The sequence below is a fragment of the Hesperophylax consimilis genome, chromosome 3 (assembly GCF_061612785.1).
Source record: "Hesperophylax consimilis isolate HC1 chromosome 3, BYU_Hcon_1.0, whole genome shotgun sequence".
NCBI classification, from domain to species: domain Eukaryota; kingdom Metazoa; phylum Arthropoda; class Insecta; order Trichoptera; family Limnephilidae; genus Hesperophylax; species Hesperophylax consimilis.
The window spans coordinates 19,324,740-19,336,749 of record NC_142838.1 but is presented as its reverse complement, the minus strand read 5'-3'; the positions used below and the strand labels follow the sequence as shown (position 1 = coordinate 19,336,749).

The 12,010-nt window shown below is 32.2% G+C and overlaps 1 long non-coding RNA gene across 1 annotated transcript; it reads left to right on the top strand.

Annotated features, from left to right (window-relative positions):
• The first annotated feature begins 7,646 nt into the window (after positions 1-7,646).
• LOC149425086 (uncharacterized) lies at positions 7,647-10,174 on the top strand. Its single transcript, XR_016305667.1, has 4 exons — positions 7,647-8,297; positions 8,797-8,958; positions 9,190-9,288; positions 9,952-10,174. It is a non-coding gene; the product is annotated as an uncharacterized LOC149425086 (long non-coding RNA).
• The last annotated feature ends 1,836 nt before the right edge of the window (positions 10,175-12,010 follow it).

Sequence of the window (12,010 nt, the reverse complement as noted above, 5' to 3'; positions counted from 1 at the left end):
TAAACCTATACACTGATATTTTGTACGTTCAAAAATTTTCTTTTGTGAATTACCCAGTTAAACTTTTCTTCTTATTTTGTTCTTAGTTTTTTCAAATCGATTTCACTATACCTAATTTACACCCATATTTTTTAAATGTTATTATATCACACTAGAGACACAATTATCCGGTCGAACAATAGCATTCCCAATTATTTTAAGAGTGTTAAATAACTGTTAGATTGTTATTTACAGACTTGGTGGGAACACAATAATAGAACGCGTGTTCCAATATAATGATTTATTAACAATTAAGTGCGGATTGTCTACGTCTTATCTCTGAGCTGTCGGTTTGGTAAAAGAGCGAGCAGATGCATCCGTCATCTTTTATACCCCTATCAGTCATCTCGCTCTTACGCATTCAACAAGCAGGCGTACCACCAAAAACCTTTCTTACAAAGAGTAAAAGGGAAGGGATGCTAAATATTAAGGTTGAGAAATGCGTACCCACCTATCTACTTAGTATTTCCACTGGTGGCAATAGTGTAGCCATAAAGATTATAGATTTTTTCTTAACTTAGCGTTTCCCCAGTTTTTGGTGAAATCAGTCTAATAATGAACTAGGGAACCGGAGATTGCAGTGTGATACCAATTATCGGAATTTCCTGTTTCATATAAAATATAAACAAACAATCTAAACACCAATTTGCTCTCAGAGCTTCCTATCTACCCCTCTTCCCACGATTACTCAGTATTTCTCGAAATCTTCCAATTAACGAGAACAAACAAATAATAATCTCTTTGACCGCTTTGTGAGTCTTTGAAGGATTATTCGAAGCTGAAACTTGTCCAAAATAAAACTTTGTTATAATAACGTTCGGCATTTTCCTGTGAAATTGCAAAATTATTATTCCGCCTGGCGAATTAAAAGATTAAATTAAAATGTATTTCAAAATTATTACTACAGAAATGAGTAGATACTTTAGGGTATGTATGCATTTGCGAACCGAAACGCGAACCGTACCACGAATTACGGGAAAGGAACTGCAAGCGGCGTTTCTTTCCCATAAGTTGAGGTTCAGTTCGGCAGTTCGGCTCGCGGATGTATACGTAGCATAATATGAAAGTGTATTGCTTTTTTAATTTTAAATTCTGATAACAGATAAGATCTGTGATTATAGACGGGGTAATAATTTAGGAGGAATCGATTATATTTATATCTCAGTTACTATCCCATTAGTTTCGATGTAATTGACTCTTGCACCAGAGATGCAGTTATTGCCTTATGTATTTGTAAACGAGATTTAATTCTTATTTATATAATTATTATTTACAATCTATTTCTATTCCTATTTTAGGCATCCTGATTTTAAATCTGACATGAATGAGCACATGTGAGTTTTTTTTTATTTGCACAATTAAGGTCCAACACGTAAGCAAACCTTGGTTTTAATTTACCATTCTTCCAATTTCGAGCTCAAGTAACGGTTTAAATTTAAATGTAGAAATTATGAGGCACAACCTTTCGTATTATAAGAATACTTGTGTTGGAAAGTGTCAAATATAACAGAAAACAAACAACAACAAAAACGGTTGTGAAAACGTGTCATCTCATAATATTATACCAAAATGTCTCGGCGCCCAACTTTTTGCTTCCTTCCGCAAAGGAGATAATTTAACACTTGGCTTGGCAGCGCTTTCCTCACTACTCAAAGCTTTGTGTTACGTCCTTTACAAATCAATAAGATATTATCTATGATCGATGATTTATAATAGTGCCGGTCACCTCACGCTGACCCCTGACGCCAAGAGGCCAAGTTGCTCAACGGACCAGGCGATGCAACAGGCTCCCGAAGATAATGACGTGTCGGCAGGTCGATTGCCTCAACTAGTAGACACCTTAATCAATATTTTCATAATGCAACGTAACCTCTCCTATCATTACCGTTATTGATCTATCAATACAAAAATAAATCAATTTAATACATAGTGTTACAAATTACAGCTTCAGATGCACTTGTAATGGACCGTAAATAATTTATAGGAAATGAAATGAAAAGGTGTTTGCTAGAATTGGGTAGTATTTATGTGTAGGAGTGAACAATGTAAGGAAGGAAGGAAAACGGGATGACCAATCACTTACCACTGTATCTTTGCGAAGGAGCAAACCACACAATCACAATATAATGAGTTCCATCGCGATACAATATAATGAATTATCGCCACAACAAAACGAATGAATACTTAAAGCGATATTATGCGCTAGGAAGATTGTCAACATTCTTCTTTTTACTTTCTGGAATAAACTGTTATTATTATTATTTTTTACTTTTCAATGAGATTGTGAACACGAAAAACACCATCAACTTGCTTCGACGATAGTTCGAATCCTTCTTCACACTTAAAATGGAGAATATTATGTACACGAAAAACACCAACAATTTGATTCCAAGGTAGTCTCAATCATTATTGCCTTCTTCTGTTTTCAAAAACAATTGCTCTCAAATTCGCACTATTTATTTGCAATTGTCATGTTCCATAATTCAAATTGTTTTCTAGCCATGTTACGGAGAGGTAGGAACTGGATAAATGACATTCCGGTAGGAACCAAGGATATTCTCATGTAGACCAAAATTAGAGTAGAGACTCCCAAAATTGAAGACAAACCTTCGTCTATCAGCCAAAATAATGCATTGTAATATTTTAGCTAATATATCTATTACAAATATTTCATGCATTATTTATCGATAAAAGAAATTCAATTAGCATCGGTCTTACAATAGCTGTTTATGTTTGAGTTTTAGTTTGTTTTCGATGAATTATTCTGTACTTGTTGTAGATATAATAACTAACCAGCGATTGGTTATTGAATTCTATAAAGTAATTGACTATTATTTGCAACCATATGGCGTTGGTATTCGCAGATGAATTTCAAATAAAAAATATATTCAATACATCTAAGGCAGTCGTCCAGATGTCGGTAAAGAATCGACAAAAACCTACTGCGGTATGCCGTGAGCCCACCGATCCAAATATTTGTATTTGGGGCCTGCAAACGATGCGATGTACTTCCCGTATACAGTTAGCGCTACAAGGTTTCAGTGGGCGTTCGATATCACGTAAAAAACTTTTTATACCATTTTTATCTTAAATTACCATTTTTACCATAATTTCAAAACGTTCTTAAGAATTTATTATTTAGGAAAATTAATATAACAAAAAAATTCCACAACCTCATCATCACTAACTTGGTATTGATTCACAGTCGTTTATTATTGTTTAAATTTTTACGCGCCATTCGGCCGTCTTCTCAGTATTTGGTCAATTTACAAATTATATTTATAGTTTAAATTACCTGCTACAATAGTACCCTTAAAATACGAGAGACAATTGACGGTCATAAGATAATGACATTCGGAGTAAAGGTGGAAAATGCGAAAACAGAAATCTGCAATACCGACAGTTTACAGAACTACAAGCTACACAAATATTTCTTGATATCTGCCGCATGCAGAGACCACGCAGCAACCATCGCGGAACATATCACTCGGTTTATGTCGATGCTTTACCGACCCGTAGCTCCTACTTACAAAGTTACTTACTAAAACATCATGATATTTCATTGAAGGTGTAGACAACGTTATCTACAAAAGTACAGCTCTACAGAAGACTGAATAGCATGAACGGATGGAACCAGAATGAACGGAGTCTGGAATACCTACACTTTGTCGATTACTCCAACTCTTGATTTGGCCTCAAGTACTTGATTCTTTGGGAGTGATACAATAATTTCATTAAATTTTAAGAAAAACTATTTTTATACCGAGTAAAATACCATCAGGCATGCTTGATTTGCTACTTGAAACATTTTTATATATTTTAATATCAATGGTGGTGGACTCATCAGTGTTTCGCTTCTCCCACACAATATTCGAGACCTGTCTGTATTTGATTGACTTAGTCGTGTTATGTCTTCTTTTTGACTCATTTTTCAATCCACTTCCTTCACTTCATATATTCTCTTGACACTCCTGTCCATACACCCCACGTGCCCAAACTATCTAAGAATTTCAGTCTTATTAATTTAGCTAAGATGCATTTTGATTTCTTCAGAAATGGAAAATAATACCAAATTTCCATTATACCACAGACAACCAAATTGGTAGACTTGCCTTAACATGAAATACGGGTATCATTTCGACGAGCAGGAGGCAAACCACGTGACCATATTTTTGGAAACAGGAGGGTTCGAAAATGCTTTGAATAATCTACGACATCAGTCGTACGTTGAGCGCCGAAGAGCGCACATTGAAATTACCAGATACTGCGCAGAAAAGTAAAGTTCGCTAAAGTAAGACAACGGTTTGTGGGACTTCTCTGCGCAGGATCTAAATGTTCGTTTTATTCAAACCGCCTTGAGTAGCGATACTGAAAATGAGTGATATTGGCAAATAACACAAATGTAATAGTTTCTAACCATTTAGTGTAACAAAATATTCAATTTTGGAAACAAGCCGATTAGGGATTCGTTATCAGTTTATATTTTCGCGGACTAACTGGTGATTTAACAATTCGAGTTGCCTATACACTGTCAGATTCATTTATTGAAAAATTACAGAAAGGAAGACGGTGACGCCCCCTATTCCCCTTTCCTGATGGGATAGTCTATCAAATTGGATGTCTATGCATTTACAGTTTTCCGCGTAACTGCGAAATTCAATTCGATGGGAGAAATTAAAAAGTGGTTAAAACAACAAAAATAAAAATCAAAAACAGTGATTTTAGAAGTATCGAAAAGGAAATCAACCTTCTCTTAATAATAATTATTTTGTTTCTGGGAATTTAGAATAAGGTCTAGATTAAATTAACCTTTGCTGTGGTTTCGATTGTTTAAATTTATTTTGAGGTTAGGTCGATTAAAATTATATTTCTAGCGTTACTGAACCTAACCAACAACACACTTTTGATAAGTAAGAGATGGAAAAGTTTTGTGAATATTTCAAAACTTTATACAAATAACGAGAGTTCATTTTGGAATCTGAGCAGCAAATGTTACCAGTAGAAAAATATCGGTTATTGTATTTATGCTAGCGCAAAAAATCACTGGATATTATTATGTTGGTAAATCTAGTTAGTTAATAAATAACGCTTTCATTTAAAAAAATGTTTAGAAATCACCTTACCATTAACCCTTAGAAACATAAACAAAAGAAATACACATTTCAAATATTGATTAAAACAATCAAGTTTTTAAAGTTAAACACTGCTATTTTTTTTGATTTTCTAGATTCTTATGTTCCATGAAGTGGTGAATCATTTAAATTTACTGAATTTAAAGTTAATGTTCTTTATACAAATAGAACGGCGTCATATGCGCCTCACAATTTTTACCTCATATGAGTTTAATATGTTAAAGTATCAGATCCTTTGCGAATATAATAAAAGTTATTGACATGAAGCATGGTAAGTAAACACTGAAGGAACGGCAGAGAGTGGCGCGGCACGGTACATTTAGCAACAGCCCAAAATAATAATGCCGGCACCACACGGGGGACCAATTTTACGTTTTTAACTGAAAAGTACCCCTAAAAGTTGGAATTTCGGAAAAAAAAGTATTATTTTTACTTCTACCATGTAGAATCACCTCCCGAAGTTAGTGCACTTTACCCCCGGACACCCTGTATTATCAGTAGGTCCTGAATTAAGAATTCAGACAAGCGCTGAATTCTTGACACAATTAGTTACAATTTTGAAAATGGCCCTTAGATCCAAAACAATTCCGAGTTCATTGGGGGTTACAATCACTCACAGACCGACCCACAACCAAAATAATTAGTTTTTTAACAGTCCATAGGCGTATTCTTAGCGCTAATAAACGACCGAGAAATGTTAATTTTCAATTCTGATCTCATTCATGATTTCCGTAAGAGAATAAATCTTGTATCTGGTTCTGCGCTCATTAGGGCGGACCTCGACAGGTGGCGCCAGGTGCGGGGGCAGCGAGCACCTAGCGACAACGACAGTAATGTTATTATTTATTTATTTTGTCGTATAACGAGTATGCGAATGTGGTATGCCGTCTGCGTAGGTACCGCGAAAGGTGGACATTTCGAAAGGTGCACTCGGGAAATGCGAATTGAGATAAAAAAATATTACATGCGCCATTCGTCAAAAATTCAGTAGCCGGTGACAATATGTACTTGTCTTTCATCTGTTTCCGTATTGTAATTAACTATATTAATTAGTAACCAGTTTATTAATTAAAATAAATACAGAAATTTAATTTTAAATAAATTTTCGCTTGTGTAGTGGTGTACTGTTTCGTAAAACTATTGCGGGGTAGGAGGGGACTGCGTTCCAAACTATTTCGAACCAATTTGAACCACTATCGGTGTGCACAAAAACAATCAAATGATTTGTTTGTATACCATATATCAGACGCTTATAAAAATAAGATTTTTTACAATATTCATCAACAAGTATTGGCAATGTTAGATAATCTTAATAATATAGAAAAATTTAGCTTGCTTATTTTCTTGAAAATTTCAAAGTTTGTTCTTATTAGTGCCAGGAGTGTTTAGAGAGGTTTGAATGGTAGAATTCGGGCACGCCCGAGGCAGGCTTAAGGCGAAGCTTAATGCTAAATCACTATTTTGATAAATCTTTATAACGAATCGGTGCACATTATGAATACAAAAAAATATGCTTTAGATAAATTGAAGGTTTTCCTATCGTTTCGCTTTAATAGAATACAAATAAAAATATGAATAAAATAATAAATATATATATATATATAAATGTAAACTACTAAAAAATATATTTTTTCAATATAAAATGCATGAACGCGTAAAGGAAATAACTTTTTAAAAAATACAGTATTATAGCTAAGATTATCTGTGACAGTTTCACTTAATTAACTTTTTTGGTTTCTTATAAAATTATTTGCAAAATAAATAAAAACCCGTTTTGTGCTTGAAATCGAACGTTTCTAGACTCCGTTTGTCAAGCGATTTTAATCCCTATTACCTACAATATAAGGTACACCGAGAATATACACATTTTTGGCTTGTAGCTTCCTCTTAACGCAATATCTCTGCACCGGAATGAGATACGGAGTTGAATTAAAATCGATCGAATCTAAGTTTTTAATAGTAATATTGTGGTATACAGTAGTTAATGGTGGAATAAGTCGGTGACATCCAAAAAAAGCAATAGCGAAGCTTTGTGGGGTATTAATATTTTGTGTGCTTTTTAAGTTAATTTCGGATAATTATTAGTGTTGGAAAACAGATTTGGAGTTTCTGTGAAATATTATTTAAGTACAATGGTGAAATTTTATTTTTCAAACTTGGAACTGATGATAAGTTAAAAGTACATTAACTTGGAGGAAATAGTACATAAATCATACCAGGCAACCCATAAATTACAGGTAAAAAATAAATTTTATTAATTAATAATTCTTCATTCGAAATGTGTATTTGTTTTGTTTAGATGTTTGATAGATATATATATATATATATATATATATATATATATATATAGGTTTATGATACGGCACTTTGTACATCTTAGCGTCTGCAAATAACCGGAACTATTGGATCATTTCGACTTACTTGATCATTGAGCACTTACTTGATCATCGACAAATTGAGATTTAAATGCCATTTTAATCGTCTCGGCGAGACGAGATCAGTGGCATTTTCAACTCAATTTGATGTGACAAGTGCGATTTTCGTGAGCATTAGATATGCTCCTATATGCGATTTTATCTCAGATATTCAACCTGACTTTGTTAATTATTTCTATCGTATGTTAAACTAACTTCATTGATCTCAAAAAGCGACGTTGCCATCGTTATTTGTGTCAAACGCAGGTGTACAAATAATTTTCTAAAGTAATTAAATGTTTTAACAATTGTATGCAAAAATAGCCTCTAAAGTAATATTATTTAGAGCTTATTATCGTACGACATTGCGTATTGGTCTAAACAATATTCGAAAGGAACTATAAGGCTCAAGAATTGTATGCAAAATTAACCTCTAAAGTTATATTATTTAGAGCCCATTATCGAATGATGTTGTTTGCTAGCACAAGGCTGGTTTGTTTGTATTGGTCCATTTGAAGCTAGCTTCAGGTTAGTTTTCTGAAACACTTAATGACTTGTAACTGGCTAACAGATAATATTAAATATTACCGTTATTCAATGTTCGTATATCACGAATCAGTTGACAGGTTGATTTGTTTTTGCGTTTTATTAGCTTTATTACGAAGGAGATTTAATAAAATCTTTCAGCTTTGCGAAATGGATTTTAAATACGGTAAGCTATTACATATTTCTAAATAGGTAATAACCTAAATTGTAAAATATAGAATTAATATAATAAATATAATATTAACAATTTTAATCTATGCTTATCAAATGAGTACAGAATAATTACCGTATTTTATTATATAGGTCATGATTTTTTTCTTTCTTTTTTGAGAACCCAAGCAGTAAAATTATTTTGAATAATAGATATATATTATGTATTAACAAAATTCAAAAAAGCTAACCTAACAACTTGTGGTAAAAATGTCAAATCAAACTAAAGCCATATTCCTATACTAAAATATGCATTTAAAAGCATGTTTTGTTTTCAAACAGTTGTTTCTTAAAATAATTAAGTTAAAACGAAGTTTTACACGTCGGATAATCACCCATTAATTTGTTCATATTCAAATTAAACAAATTCCTTTGTGGAAATAAAATTTGCAAAAACAGAAAACTGCAGGTACATATATGTATGTTTCAATGTGTTTGTTCTTGATATTTTATAGATGTTCCAAGAACCAGTGATTTACGTACATCAATAAACAGTACTGACGACATGATCTCGTCTTCACCCTTTTCGCTAATTTCCAAAGGACAAAGTTTAATCATCAGCAATATGCAGAGCATACTGGGCGAAGAAATTAACCATGAAACTTCCTCAGATTCAGGTAATATTCACTGATAATAATCTGAAATATTACAGAGCTACCTTAGCTTATAGTAAATTGTTATAGGTAATATCAGAAATGCTGCTAATTAAATATTCCGTTGCAAATGCTTAATTAGTCTGTTGTTTTGTCATTATATTAGGTTAGGTTTCATATTTGTGCACATGACTTACTTACTACATTGAGATATTATTATTGGATAAATATATAATATATTATGCTTTATTTTAGAAACCAAAACTGAAGTAATGTTAGAAAGGAGTCCGCCGACGTCCGAAGATGATGATTCACTATACAAACCGAACAACGTTACTTCTTCGATAGAATCAGGTATCTACAGAAAACATGTTTAATACTCTTGAAACAATCAATACGTAACATATAATTTGATTATTATATGGTCAGAGGTGCGGCCCAGAAAGCCGAAGGTCCGGTGCGAGTCCCAGATGTGACCGTATCTTTTCTGTTTCAGATTTTAGATTGAGTGATGCTAATATTGTCTTCATTTAATTAAATAATTTAATTTAATTATAATTATTTTAAAAGCAATAATTATTCGCCTGAAACACTCATCCACATTGAAAAATCTCCTGATAAAAGATACTTTATTTATTTATTTATTTATTTAAACGCCCATAGGGCTTTTACAGATAATAATGTACATCTTTATTTATTTATATATTTTTTTAATTATACAGATCTTATATCTTATATGATAAATATATGTTATACAAAATAATATAAGAAAATATCCGAGTTAACAAAATATAGGTACAAATAATTGAGATTTACATAACGCCAACGGGACTCGAACCCGTGTCCCCTCGATTTCCGGTCGACAGCTCTGACCACTGAGCTATGGCGGCTTATCGCTTATCCGCGAAATAATTCAATATATACTAGTGTTTCATTCAACAATGACTGCTTTCTTATAATTTGAGGTTTTACTAATTAAGTTTAAAGAAAGCTAAATAATGTATTGTTACTTTTTAGATATGAAAATTTCCAACGCCGATGATGAGCAACATCATTTAGAGAAGCAGGAGGCAATCGAAGTGTCATCGACTACAACTCGAAGCACTATTTCTACTAGTAAATGAGCACGAGTGCATGACCGTAAAAACTCATGTCCATATTGTACTAAACTGGTAACGAACATACCTTCAATTTCAACCTTTGATTTAGCGTTTGACCCTGTGCATTTTGATGTTTTTATTAAAGCCGTACAAATAAATAGTGGTTACGATGAAATTACAGGTTCTGTAAAAAATCCTAGCATGTCTCAACGACTTTGTACAATCTTTTATAGCCGTACAAAGTCGTTGAGACATGCTAGGAATTTTTACAGAACCTGTAATTTCATCGTAACCACTATTTATTTGTACGGCTTTAATAAAAACATCAAAATGCACAGGGTCAAACGCTAAATCAAAGGTTGAAATTGAAGGTTTCTGTTCTTTAATAACTATATACACCTTGGCTAAATCCCTCATCTTCGATGTTATATGTGTATTCAAATGGTGTTCCGTGTGATTACTTAATAATAAAGACCCATATGAACATATTAATGGGTCAGACATTGCTATTTTTGCAATATTTTCATTTTTAAATACATGAAATATTTGAGTTTCTTAGAGATTCTGAAATTTCAGAATTGTCTGGGTATAATAATATAGAAGATGATTTTAGTACTCTAACACGATCATGTGGATTTTTCTCAGGTAACGTACTTTTTGTACATTTTAAAGATAATTACCTCTGTTTCTAAAGGATGAGTTGAATTTGCATTTTCTGGCTGTTCTGAAGGATGAGTTGAATTTGCATTTATTGTAGTGTCTGTAAAAGTTGGTTTTCTAAATATTTCAAAAGTATGTTTATTATTATTCTTTCCAATTGTTAGATCTAAAAAAAATATTTTACCTTTGATCTCATGTTCGACTGTGAAGCAGATTTTATTATTAACAGTGTTGGCCCAATTAATAAAGATATCTAATTGACGGTTGGTGCCTTTCCAACATATTAAGATATCGTCTACATATCTGACATAGTATATTATATATTTAGCTAAGGGAGACTTTAGAATAATATTTTCAATATGATCCATAAATATCTCCGCTAGAAGTGGGCTTAAAGGGGATCCCATGGGAAGTCCGTCCAATTGCTCAAAATATGTATCATTAAAAAGAAAATAATTTGTTTGTATGCAAATTTTATGAGCTGGAATAACTCTTTTCTTATTATTGGGTTGACATTAGATTGTTCTAGGATATTTTCAATTATTTTAAGGCATTCTTTAATGGGGATGTTGTTAAATAAGGATTTTACTAAATAAGGAAAATTAATTAGTTGAAAATGAATGCAATTTTTTTTTTAAGTGTGATTTATTTCTCTATTTTGTTAAACTCTGATAATGTCAGTTTGGTATGACGTTTTCCATATTATTTTAAACTGAAATTATGTAAAAATCATTAATTAATTATTTTTTAAGTATGTTTTATTTCAATCGATTTTGCTATTATATATTTTGTTAATATCTGATAATGTCAGTTTGGTATGACGTTTTCCATATTATTTTAAACTGAAATTATGTAAAAATCATTACTTCATTATTTTTTAAGTATGTTTTGTTTCTCTCGATTTTGCTATTATATATTTTGTTAAACTCTGATAATGGCAGTTTTGTATAACGTATTGTATATTTTTTAAACTGCAATTATGTAAAAATCATTACTTAATTAGTTTTAAAGTTTGTTTTAGTTCTGTTGAATTTCCTAATGAAAGTTTTTAAAAATGTCTGAAAACAAATAAATTAAAATGTGAATTTTTTCAAATTTGTTTTTATTTTACCAAACAATGAATTTGTGCAAAATTTTATTAAAACACAAGACTTGTGCAATATGTGGCTATGGTAGATTATACTACAGCTACTGCCGGGTACATTCCAGAGTGGAAGACGTGACTGGTAACCCCATGGGGAATGGCGACCATTCAGGAAAGTATCTTCTAATCTATTTACAATTTGGTACTGCCACCCCGGGAACCATTTATTGGA